The following is a 13,881-nucleotide window of genomic DNA, read 5'->3' as shown; positions in this document are numbered from 1 at the left end:
CAAAGAACTCAACTGTAAAATGGGAATGACAATAGTTAAAGCCCTCTCATAAGACTAACATATTGAGTAAGATAATGCCTTTAAAGTGCTCTTCACAGCATCTGACACATATTAAGTACTTAATAAAGTATACCAAATATTACTACTGCTATGTTTTCTTACTGTTAATAAAATAATAACTCTTTAAATTTAAAACTAATGCTTAAATATCTACAGGGAGTGAACATATGAAACCAGCAACATTAGGAGACTATGGTCAGAGAATAGAACGCTGATTTTCAGAGGTGGTATAGGTACATCCATGCTCTGGTCATGGCAGCTTAAGGATAAAGTGGAGTAGAGGTAGATGGCTGCAGCTGAGGTTGAGAAACTGAGAATTGGCTATAGTTGGTCATCCACACAATGGGGATTGTGCTTCAGGATTAGAACAGGAAATGAGGTGAGGAGGAAGACTTGGCTGCAAAGATCACATTGGCTGTGGGAGAAGAACAGGGAAGATGGTAGTATAGCCCCGCTCTGGGTATTCCTAGAGTACCTGCCCCCCTTTGGCTCAGTTCTTGCTAGCTCACTTCTATCCCTACTCCAGGCTACTTTTCTCTGAAAATAAGGAAATCGGATATGTCACAAAAATATTTCCAGCAGAGCATCACAAATGAACCTTGGACACTTGAAAAGTGCAACCCATTGTAGATTATATGGGAAAGTTAACATGCTTCATATCTCCACACCTTGTGACACAGGTGAACAGATAAAAATATAAAAACAAACATATGGATATTGACATCACTTACAACACTCCTCTGCAAATGGCAAATGTAAAACAAGGCACCCCACAGAATAATTTTATCTTACTAACATCTACCACCTTTATATCCACACAGAGTACTTCTTGCTGACAGACTAGAGGGTGACTCTTTTGGGTTACATAGTAAAACTCTATTTTAATTCAGATCAAAGATATCCCACCCATATAATCTCATTTTGACCTTTTTATTGGTGCTGGAGATGACTTCACATGTGCCAACCAGGAACTCCACCACTGAGCTCTACCACCCAGCCACATGACTTTTCCATGAAGTCTTATATGGCATGGCTCATCTAACATTTTCAGTAAAGAATGCTTTATGCAGATTTTGGCTTGCTTTGTTTATCAAGATAGGGTCTTGTTCAGGCCCAGGCTGACCTGAAATTCACTATGTAGTCTCAGGCTGGCCTCAAACTCATGGCAATCCTCCTACCTCTGCCTCCCAAATGCTAGGATTAAAGGCGTGCACCACCACACCTAGGAAATTTTGGCTTTTAAGTAATACCTACTGACAGAAGAAAGATGAAACCACAGCCAATTCTAAGAACAATTCCAAGATCAGAGACAGAGTAGCTTAGAAGAAACTGACTCATTGTAATTTTAATTTTTTCCTCTATGACATACCATAAGATTTTTCAAGAAGGACTCAAAGCAGCTACTTTAGAAACCAGTGACACTCAAGCATTGATCTATTCATACAACTTTCTACATAGCTGAGGAGGTTTACATCAAATGGACAAAAAATGTGTATGGAAGCAAGAAATGGTGGTGTATTCCTATAATGCCAGCATTTGGGAGGGTAAGGCAAAATGATCACAAGTTTAATGCCATCCTGGGCTACATAACAAGATCCTGTCTCAAATAAAATATCACAAAACTTCTATACAGAAAGACTTAGAAAAATCCACCTTCTAAAAAGCAGGTGAAGTGGAATCAAAGACTTCAACAAAAGTTCATTGCATGGAAAAGACCAGAAGGATGTGAAACCTCCTGGAACATAAATAGTCCATATGATCAAGATGCTGTTTTTCTTCCTGATCTAAAGTGCTTGCTTGCCTCCAGATTGACTTGGAGAAAGGTCCTGTTCACTTGAACTGGTTGTCAATGAATGTCCCCTTCATTTTTGCTTTCTTGGCTTCTAGCTCAGCCATCTCTTGCAGTCCCTTCTTGCTCATGTCTTTGCGCTCCAGTTGTTTTACAGTCACTTTGGCATTCTGTGCATAATATTCAGCAACTTCCTGAGCCTTGATCTCTTATTCCTCTTCAGCAATGGTAGACACAGTAACAGCTGAACTTGCCCATGTCTTTAGTTCATTTGGTCATCATCATCACCTTCTTAGGAGGCTCTTGTTTCTGAGTGTGTATATATTTTTCCCAAAATCCTGGCCAAATTTCACTACTGCTCCAACCACACTGAAGGTCACTGGAGCATTCTTTGGCTGAGACTAGTAGAAGAGTGGTAGTCCACACTTTGAACATTTTTTCCTGTACTGACATTCAATGCCTTCAGGTCTTCGAAGACACACAGCCTCCTCATCCTCCAGGTTACAAAACTTATGGGCATTTTTGGCTACATCAATCTCTTGAGATCAGTCCTGGGGCCTCATGGGTGACTTATCTAGCTGACAATCCAGGACTAGGACCATCTGGCCACACAAAAAGTAAAAGACATGGACAGGCTTCTCACCATCATCATATTCCTCACGTCCTGAGTGTCAGAGCAGACTACTGACTGGGACACGACTTTCAACAGAGTCCTGGAGGAGCACCTAGTAAACTCTGAATTTTCCATTTTTAAGAGCCCCAGTGATTATTCAGTCTCCACTCTCTACAGGATTTAGGACATGCCAAACTGTTTACATAGGTGCTGAGGACTTGAACTCAGGACCTCTCAGATCCTCAGGCTTGTTTGACAAGTGATCTTACCAGGTGTATTAGACAGCTTCAGGTTCACTGAGATGAACTTTCAGACCAGGCACAGTTATGGAGGAACGGATTTATTGAAGCTTACAGATCCAGGGGAAGTTCCATAATGGCAGAAGAAGCTGGCCTGCCTTCACAGGACCAAGCAGAGAGAGAGAAACACAAGCCAAAAGGTCAAAAGCCACAGCACTCTTCAGGAACTCCAGCTAGGCACACTTTGCATATCTTTAGATTGAAATCGGAAACCCATCACCACAACTTAAGACCCACCCAGTGACATTGCCTCCAGCCAGGTATCCAGCAGATGCAAACTACAAACAAACAATTGAATATATTGGGGGCCATCTATTCTATTCAAACTACCACACCAGGTGAGCTATCTCCCCATCCCTAATAAGAATGAAGGAATTGGTGAAATGAGCAAGAATGCTGCCCTCTTATTTAAGCTGATATCAGCACAAGGGTGAAGGAGAAAGATACTGAGGACACTCAACACCTACCAAACCAGACATTTAGATGTTCTTAAGTGCCCATCACTGAAGTAGACTTAAAATGCTCCCAGCATGGCTCAGAGAATTTTGCAGAAGAGGGGGCCGAAAGATTATTTGAGCCACAAGTTGGACATTTCTCACAGAGACATTGCCTCTCCCCATAACTGACTGCTGCACCCATAATGTATGACCCACAATCCTCATGGGGTTGACCTGAATCCCTAACTAGGAAAGCCTCTTCAGAATACGGGCAGGTACGAGGGAAAGGATGGTACCAATGTGTAAAGTTTACACACAAAACGTGTCCATATCTAATAATAAAAGAAAAAGAAAAAGAAAAGAAAAAAGAATGAATTATAATTAAAAACAAAAACAAAAATAGTGTTAATGTTAAGACTCAAACTTCTGTAGGAGAAATGGGATAGTCTTTAAAATGCTTAAAGGATTGTAAAGGTATCTCATGCTATAGCTGCTATAAAGGAAGACACCATATTATTCTCATTCAATATCCTATTTCCATTTTATAAAGATTTAATTCTTTGATGGCATACCAAATGATCAATATTTAAGAAAAATGAACTAAGCATATTGCTTTATTTTAAATTATGTTATTGCACTATCTTCATTTTCAGTTGGATTGAATACTTATTCAAGCCCAAACATTTTGAGCAAACTAATTTTCTATCAATATGAAGCCATAATTACAGTAATAATGGCAAAGTATTCTTGGATTTGATTCCCCAGTACCTATGTAAAGGCAGATGCACAAAGTGGCTCAAGCATCTGGAACTCATTTGCAGTGGCAGGAGGTCAAGACACAACCATATTAAAAAAAAAGAACAACTATGTATTATATGCAACAATATATGTGATAGATGTTTCCAACTATATGCAATTTCTGGTTTCATTTAAGCATTTAAGGATATAATGTATGAAAAATTCTTATGGTTTGACTAATGGGTTAAGGTAACAATCAGTGATCTTTCATAAGTTGATCAATGAATCAATTATAAACATTTATTTTTCATAATGTGGTACCCTAGGTAATAGTAACCATTTCAATACAAAACCCAAGAACTAATGGATTAAACATAAAAATATTCCTCATAGGGGCTGGGGAGACAGCTCAACTGATAAAGTGCTTGCCACACAAACATGAGTGCTTGAGTTCATGTCCCCAGAACTCACTTGAAGCCATATACACTAGCACTAGTATTTATAGTCATACTGTTGCCTATGGTGAGATGGGAGTTGGAGACAAAAGAATCTTCTGGAAGTTTCTGGACCGGCTAGCCTGGTGAACACAATGGTAAACAATGAGAGATACTGCCTCAGACAAGGTAGAAGGCTAGGACTGACATCTGACATTGTCCTCTGACCTCCACATGTGTTGTGGAACATGCCTGTATATGTACATGTATGCACGTGCATGTACACGTACGTACACACACACACACACACACACACACAGAATTTTAGAAAAGGAAAAAAATCTCTTTAAAATACAAACTGAGGTAACAAGAACAAAGAAATGTTCTCCCCAAGAATAAACAAAATTAGGTAAACAGGAAAAGCATAACTGTAATGGTATAATTGAAGCTCTTCTCAGAGTTGGGTGGGGATGGATTTGGTTATTTTCTATAGCCAACCAGAATCTGTTTTGTGGTGGTTTAAATGTAAAATGACCCCCCCCCCCACACACACACAAAGGCTCAAGTATTTGAATACTTCCTCCCCAGGTGGTGTACTATTCTGGAAGATTGTGGAACCTTCAGGAGGTAGAGCCTTGCTGGAGGAAGAATGTCACTAGTGGGTGGGGCTTGAGGTATTATAACCCAGCTCTGGTTGGTGTTCTCTCCCTATATTTTCCCCCTGCTGATTTGATGATGTGACCAGGCTTCCTGCTCCTACCATGCTTTTCCCACCATGATGGGCTCTACCCTTTGGAACTGTAATCCAAATTAATCTCTTTCTACTTAAGCTGCTCCTGGTCAAGTATTTTTGCCTAGCAATGAGAGAGTTTTATATACCAAGTGGGGACACATGTCTACACTTAAGGCTAGAGCAAAGCCAGAAAGATAGGTACACAGTGAAAGGGTTGAGCACAAGCAAAATCCACTTACTGCCAGGGAGACACTCTCCCACTGGTCTTCCCCCCCCCCCCCATTGAAAAGTGGAGCCTCAAATCTACTCAGATGAATTTGTGTTTCAATTGTATCAATTACTGCTTAAAGTATAAACTTCCAGAGACCAATTCATACAATGAGTAGCTCATTCCTTGTTACAATGTCATATTCAATAATAATTAATAATTAGACTTGACATAAATTTTATTATTTACAAATGAGAAAGTTATTATTTGAAGTCCAAGATCTTTCCAGTTTTCATAAAAAAGTTCCACGAAAGATTCTCTGACAACATATATGGTGACTCACATTAATCACTTTCTGTTTATAGAAAAATTATTTAAAGATTTATCTGTAGGTATGGCTTATGATAGATGTTTCAAATTTGAGAAACTTTGAACATTTTACAAAGAAATACAAGGTACATATATATATATATTTTTTCCACATGTCTCCTCAAGTTAATGATCCACAGTATGAAGACAGAACATTTGCTTTAAACTTTGCATAGGCCTTTGCTCAGTATTCATGTTTTGGTTTTAGATGTTTAATTTTGAATGTTTATAAGCTTCTAAAAAAGAATTTAGACACTTGTCTTTATTGATTTTGCTTACACTTGTCTACTTCAAAATTCAAATTTGATTAATTATTACTTTCTTCTTTTAGCTAGAAACTACCATGTCCCCTCCTGCTCTTCTGCTACCCCACTGCCCACCAGGTCCTATTAATTCTATACAAAATATATTTCATATTTCTCTTTTACCCTAAATTCTCACACCCATCATTGCTATGGTTCAATTGCTATGGTCTCCTTCTAGGTATTGCTTCTATTGTACTTGTACCATGAATATTTGATGGTATTAGAACAGACCTGAGCCAGTCGGTTTGGTTCAAATGCTGGCTCTGGCACTTAACTCTGTCTCCCGGCAGCCCCATAACCTTTCTGAGCCTCAGCTTCCTGTTGTAATATGAAGCTAAAATATTTCCTTATAGGATTATTGGCATTAGAAATGTTAAAACATGTGAAGTACTTGGGTCAGTGGTGGTACATAGTAGGGATTATACAAATGTTAACTATTATTATTCTTAATGTTTTTTATAACAGCATACTACTCCAGCTGTAATGGTGACGTAGCTCACTCCTGTAGCATACTGGAAATTTAAGAAGGTCGGGATTACATAATTATTACTAGAATTTTTAAGTTAAAAATTTCAATATTTATTTATTTATTTATTTATTTAGTTATTTATTTATTTATGCAGAGAAAGAGAGAATGAATGGGTATATCAGGACTGCTTGTCACTGCAAACAAACTCCAAACACAAGTGCCATCTTATGCATCTGACTTTATGTGGATACTGGGGAATTGAACCCAGGTCCTTTAGTCTTTGCAGGAAAGTGCCTTAACCACTGAGAGATTTCTCCAGCCCAACTTTATTTTAAAAACATTGTTATTATTTATTTGCAAGGAAGCAGATGAATAGGCACACCATGGCCTCCTGCCACTGCAAATGAACTCCAGATGCATGTGGCACTTTGTGCATTTGGCTTTATATGGGTACTGGGGAATCCAACCCAGGCCATTAGGCCCTGTAAGCAAGTGACTAAACCACTGAGCCATTTCTCCAACCCCACTTTAAATTTTTGAAAAACTTATTTTTATGTGTGTGTTTGTGTGTGTGTGTGTGCATGCACACAATCCTCATCCATTACTTTCTTTTGTCACCCTCTTACCCCTCCCATTGAACTCTTCCTTTCAAAATATTTCCTTTTCTATTTTGAGTTTATTTTATTTTTTTTTGGCCTTTCTCCATCACCCATGATGACATGCAGTTGTAGTCAGCTTCATGTTGGTGGGATGAACATCCAAACTAGACACAGTTTATGGGAGGAAGGGACTTATTTCAAGCTTACAGATCCAGGGGAAGTTCCTTTAATGGTAGAAGTTGGCTCCCTTTCACAAATCCAAGCAGAGAGAAAAACTTCAGCAAGCAAAACACCAGCACAAACAAATACAAAAACATACCTGAGGACCATACCCAAACACCCCTTTGGGCTGGACGCAGGGTCCAGTGATACCTCATCTAGTCAAGCAGCTGTAGACACAAGTTACAAGCACAATAAAACACCTGAGTCTATAGGGAACATGTATTCATATTCAAACCATCACACATGTTGAAGGGCCCAGGATATGACAACTGCTGTGGTGATCATGAATGCAATGGTCCATTTCATGCCCAGAAGATGTTATAAAACACTTCTGTCCATGCACTGGTTCTTACATTCTTTCTGCCACCACCTTTGTAATATTCTCTGAACCTTGGAGTGTGTGTGATAGAAATTCATCATTTAGTGCTGCGTCCTTAGGCTTCACAGGCAAGTGCCTTAATGGGTAAACCATCTTTCCAGCCCTAAGGGATTATTACTGATCTTTTAAAAGTATTTTTTAAATTTATTTGAGAGGGTAAGACTATTAATGACTTTTCTCCCCAGCAACTCTGTATAGCATTTTCTAACACTTTGGTGGGTAGCAAGTTGGGAGTTCCTGTTTCATTACTCAGTGTCCTGTAACAGATATATGTAGTGTCTTCATAAATAGTGTCTTACCATTATTACTAGAACTTTAAAAAAAATATATGCTGGGCATGGTGGTGCATGCCTTTAATCCCAGCACTTGGGAGGTAGAGATAAAGGATTGCTGTGAGTTCAATGCCATCCTGAGATAGTGAATTACAGTCCAGCCTGGGATAGAGCAAGACCCTACCTCAGAAAAATAAACAACAACAAAAACCTTTTTAGACAGGTGTGATGGTGCACGCCTTTAATCCCAGTACTCAGGAGGTAGAGGTATTAGGATCTCTTAAGTTCAAGGTCAGCCTGAGACTATATAGCAAATTCCAGATCAGCCTGATATACGGAAAGACCTTACCTTAAAAAACCAAACACAAATTTATTTATTTAAGAGAGATAGGGGCTCTTGCCACTGCAAACAAATTCCAGAGGCATGTGCCTTTGGCTTTACATGGGTACTGCGAATCAAACCCTGGGCCATCAGGCTTTAAAATGAAGAGTTTTTTAACTGCTTATCTATCTCCCCATGCCGTAGAATTTTTTTAATATAGCAGGGTTAGTATTTAGTCACTAGCTCTATGTACAGTACAAAGGCATTTTAGAATTTAGTCCAGTGGATTGTTCCTGGATATGACAGTTCTACAGGTCAACCACTAGATGGCAGAAAAGCCTGCAATAAAATCAATTCTCAGAAGCTGGCAAAGCACAGAACACTTTGTCTCCTTTGTTGGAAAATTTCATCAGCTTTAAAATCTATAGCAGTAGGTACAACAAAGAAAGAGGCCTGGGATGTCGCATATGGAGCACAATTCCGAACTTAGAAAGTTATTTCTATATATTTTATAAGTTATTAGTCAAAACATTCTACAAATATTGTCGTTGAACCTACAGTCAGCAGCCACCAAACCATACCATAAGAAGCGTCTCTGAAGGCTCATCACAGGAAAGATGAAGAATATACATGTTTCTGTAGACCCTCAGCTCTGTGTCATTGCCCGATAAGGATCCTGTGAAGCATTCTGAAGAATTGGTGTTTCCCCTATACTGATTGTGATGGGCTGGTTTGGGGGCATTTTTAGGTTTATAGGTGATAATGGAATTATTGGGCTTACTATCTTCTTTGGAGGATTTCTCTGTCCCATCTTCAAATGTGTATGTGGCATTTTTAATTTGTAGTGAATGGATGCATTTCTTTTACCTGTGAGAAAAGGGGGCCCCACTTTCTCTTCCGGACTCCTCAGCCTATTTTTCCTCCATGATTCTCCTTTTCAAAATCCTTACATCAGTGACATTTTTCATTTCACTTTTTTGGGGGTTAATTTCTTGTTTTTTTATTATTAGATATGGACATATTTTGTATGTAAACATCACATGTTGGTACCATCTTTTCCCTCCTCCCTGCTGCTTTTCTGAAGAGGCCTACCTACCTCATTGGGGATGCAGTCAACCCCATGGGGGATTGTGCCTCATGGGCAGCAGTGAGTTAGAATATTCCTTCTTTCTCCCTCCCTCCCTTCCCTCCCCTCCCCTCCCCTCCCCTCCCCTCTCCCTCCCTCCCTCCCTCCCTTCCTTCCTTCCTTTCTTTCTTTCTTTTGTTTTTTTTGAGGTAGGGTCTCACTCTAGCCCAGGCTATGTAGTTGCAGGGTGGACTTGAACTCATGGCGATCCTCCTACCTCTGCCTCCTAAGTGCTAGGATTAAAGACGTGCTCCATCACACCTGGCTTTTTTAATTTAAAGTTATTTTTTATTGAGAACTTCTATACTTACAGGCAATAAACCATGAGACTTTCCTCCTCTCCCCCAATTTCCACTTCACAACTCTGCACCATCATATACTCTCCCTCTATCCATTAGTCTCTTTTATTTTGATGTCATCTTCTTTTATTCCTATTATGAGGGTCTTGTGAAGGTATTGCTAGGCACTGCCAGGTCATGGATATTGAGGCCAATTTCTGCTTGGGCAGTTGCACTGTAAAGAGTGGTACCCTTTCTTTGGATCTTACATTCTTTCTGCCACCTCCTCTGCAACGGACCTTGACTGAACCTTGGAGGGTGTGATAGAGATATTTCAGTGCTAAGCACCCCGCTGTCACTCCTCAGCACTATGTTGCCTTTTGGGTCATCCCAGTGGTCACTGCCATCTGAAAAGAGAAGCTTCTCTAACCAAAAGTGGGAGTAGCATTAATATATGAATATAAGCATTTAGAAAAATGCTTTCAGGGCAGTTTGGTGAGAAAAATGTATGCATTTAGCCAGACAAGAGCAGGCTTTATACCCATATGATACATGACCTCCCCTGCCATAGTCTTTTGATTAGGTTTTCAGTACCAGGCATGAATTCCCTCCCATAGAGCACTCCTCCAGTCCAGCTAGATAGTAGTTGGTTTCCGCAGAGCAGACATGCCAATATTGCACCTGTTTGGTCATTTGGCCTTGCTGGCCAAACTTGAGGTTTCCAGTGTCCATTGTTTTCACCACTGATGACTTCTGTCTTACATAGGGCTGCATGCAGTGCAGCTTTTTTTCAGCTTACAGTTGGTTGGTCTATAGGGAGAAGGTTTCTTAGCTCAGTGCCAGCATGATTTTTCAGTGATTTTGTTGCTCACACATGTGGAGACTTCAGCAACAGAGTCTTACCATCTGTTACTCCTGGGAAAACAAGTGCCTTGGCAAGAGCCTGTAATGTTTTGGAGGCAGCAAGGAACTCCCTGGCCAACAACTCACTGGGAGATATCCCAACCCTGGCAGTGAAAATTATCTAGTAGCAATCTATGGCTTCTGGATGTGCCATTATCCAAAGAAGTAGGCTTTCACATGTCTTAATCAGAATATCTTGAATTTTGAATGGCCCTACCCCCACCCTCCTCTTACTCAATCTCTTTCCCTGACCTCACTTAGGCCATTCCATTCTCTGTAATCTGTATATTCTACTTACATATATACAATACCATACCCTAAAATCCTTCCTCTCTTCCCTCTTTTGTAAACTTTTTGCATCTTACTGGCCTCTGATATTGATTTTTTGGTTCCAGCTCACACATAAGTCTAAACATTTGTAGCTAAGATCCACATATGAGAGACAACATGTGATGTTTGGCTTTCTGGGCCTGGGTTACCTCACTTAGTATAACCCTTTCCAGATCCAACCATTTCCCAGAAAATTTCATAATTTAATTTTTTTTACTCCATTGTGTAGATGTAGATGTCCTTGTTATCCATTCATCTGTTGAGGGACATCTAGGCTGGTTCCATTTCCTAGCTAGTGTGAATAGAGCAGCAATAAACATGGTTGTGAAAGTGTCTCTAAGGTAGTGAGAAGAGTCATTAGGATATATGCCTAGGAATGCTATAGCTAGATCATATGGTAAATCTATTTTTAGCTGTCTCAAGAACCTCCACACTGATTTCCACAATGGTTGTACCAGATTATGTTACCACTGACAGTGTAGAAGGGTTTCCTTTTGTCTGTAATTTGTTTTCTTGATGGTAGCCATTCTGACAGGAGTGAGTTGGAATCTCAAAGTAGTTTTAATTTGCATTTCTCTGATGGCTAAGGATGTAGAACACTTTTTTTCTGGACGTTTGTATGCCATCTGTATTTCTTCTGATGAGAACTCTCTATTTAGCTCCATAGCCCATGTGTTTTTTTTTTTTTAATTTGGGTTGTTTGATTTCTTATTGTATTGTTTTTTGAATTCTTTGTATATTCTGGATATTAACCTTCTGTCATATGTATAGCTGGCAAAGAAATTCTCCCATTCTCTAGGTTGTCTCTTTGTTCTATTTGTAGTGTCCTTTGCTGTACAAAAGCTTTGTAATTTCATGAGATCCCAGTAGTTGATTAGTAGTTTTATTTCCTGAGCAATTGGGGTTATAGGCAGAAAGTCATTACCTATGCCAATATGTTGAAGTGTTTCCCTGTCTTTTCCTCTATAAAATTTAGATTTTCAGGTCTGATATTAATTCCCCTGATCTGTTTGGACTAGATTCTTATGCATGGAGAAAGACAAGGAACTATTTTCATCTTTCTACATATAGATATTCAGTTTTCCCAGTACAACTTGATAAAGAGGGTGTCTTTTCTCCAATGAATATTTTTTGCATTTTTATCAAAAATCAGATGGCTCTACCTGCCTGGATTAACATCTGGGTACGCAATTCTGTTCCACTGATATATGGGACTGTTTTTGTGACAGTATCATGCTGTTCTTTTGTTAGTATGGCTTTCTAATCTAGCTTAAAATCTGCTATGGTGATGCCACCAGTCTTTTGTTCCTCAAAATTGTTTTGGCTATTCGAGGTTTTTTTGTACTTCCAGATGAATTTTAGTATTTTTTTTTCTACTTCTGTGAAGAATGCCATTGGAATTTTAGTGGAAATTGTATTAAATGTGCAGAATGCTATCAATAAGATTGACATTTTCAGGTGGGTGTGGTGGCACACGCCTTTAATCCCAGCACTCGGGAGGCAGAGGTAGAAGGATTGCCATGAGTTCAAGGCCTGGACCAGAGTGAGACCCTACCTCAAAAAACCAAAACACAAAACAAAACAAAACAAAACAAAAACAAAAACAAAAACAAAAAAACCCAAGATTGACATTTTCACAACTTCCAATCCAAGAACATGGGATGACTTTTCCTTTCCTAGTGTCTTCTGCAATATCTTGCTTGAGTTTTATATAGTTCTCATTGTAGAGCTCCTTCACTTCCTTGGTTAGATTTATCCCAAGGTAATTTATTATTATTTTTTGTATTCCTTTTATGTGTGTCTCTTGCCTTATTACTATGGATAAGATTTCCAGTACTATATTAAATAAAAGTGGGGACAGTGGACACCCTTGTCTTGGTCCATATTTTAGTAGGAAAACTTCCAGTTTTTCCCCATTTAGTAATATGTTGATTGTGGGCTTGTCATAAATAGCTTTTATTATACTCAGATATGTTCCTTCTATTCCCAGTCTCTGTAGGACTTTTTTCATGAAGGGATGTTGGATTATGTCAAACACTTTCTCTGCATCTAATGAGATGATCATGTGATTTTTGTCCTTCAATCTATTTATATAATGTATTACATTTATCAATTTGTGTATATTGAACCATCCCTGAATCTCTGGGATAAAGCCTACTTGGTCAGGGTGAATGATCTTTCTTATATATTCTTGTATTCTGTTTGCCAATATTTTGTTGAGAAATTTTGCATCTATGTTCATGAGGGAGATTGGTCTATAATTTTCTTTTTTTGTTCTATCTTTGCCAGGTTTTGGTATCAGGGTGATGCTGGCTTCATAGAAAGAGTTTGGTAGAATTACTTCTTTTTCTATTTCATGGAAAAGCTTAAGAAGCAATGGTGTTAGCTCTCCCTTGAAGGTCTGGTAAAATTCAGCAGTGAATCCATCTGGGCCTGGGCTTTTTTAGTTGGGAGATTTTTGATAACTGTTTAGGTCACCATGCTTTTATAGGTCAACTTCAGTGATTAATCTCATCTTGATTTAATTTAGGTAGGTCATATAAATGAAGGAAATCATCCATTTCTTTCATATTTTCATACTTTGTGGAGTATATGCTTTTATACTATGTCCCTATGATTTTTTTGAATTTCTCTGGCATCTATTGTGATGATACCTTTTGCATCTTTAATTTTATTAATTTGTGTCTCTCCTCTCTTTTTTTTTTTTGGACAGATTTGCTAAGGGCTTATCAATCTGGTTTATCCATTCAAAGAACCAACTATTTGTTTCATTGATTGTTTGGTTTGTTTTTTTTTAGTTTCTATTTCATTAATTTCTGCCCTAATCTTTATTATTTCTTCCCATCTGCTGATTTTGGTTTTCCTTGTTCTTCTTTTTCCAAGGCTTTAAGGTGAAGCATTAGGTAATTTACTTGGACCTTTCTAATTTCTTAATATAGGCACTTAAGGCTATAAATTTACCTCTTAGGAATGCCTTCATTGTTTCCCATAGATTT

The 13,881-nt window shown here is 38.7% G+C and overlaps 1 pseudogene; it reads right to left on the bottom strand.

Moving 5' to 3' along the window:
* Nucleotides 1-1,890: 1,890 nt before the first annotated feature.
* Nucleotides 1,891-2,597, bottom strand: LOC101608079 (annotated as a pseudogene).
* Nucleotides 2,598-13,881: the final 11,284 nt, after the last annotated feature.

This window comes from Jaculus jaculus, chromosome X, assembly GCF_020740685.1.
Source record: "Jaculus jaculus isolate mJacJac1 chromosome X, mJacJac1.mat.Y.cur, whole genome shotgun sequence".
Lineage (NCBI taxonomy): Eukaryota > Metazoa > Chordata > Mammalia > Rodentia > Dipodidae > Jaculus > Jaculus jaculus.
This window is presented reverse-complemented; position numbering and strand designations above follow the sequence as displayed.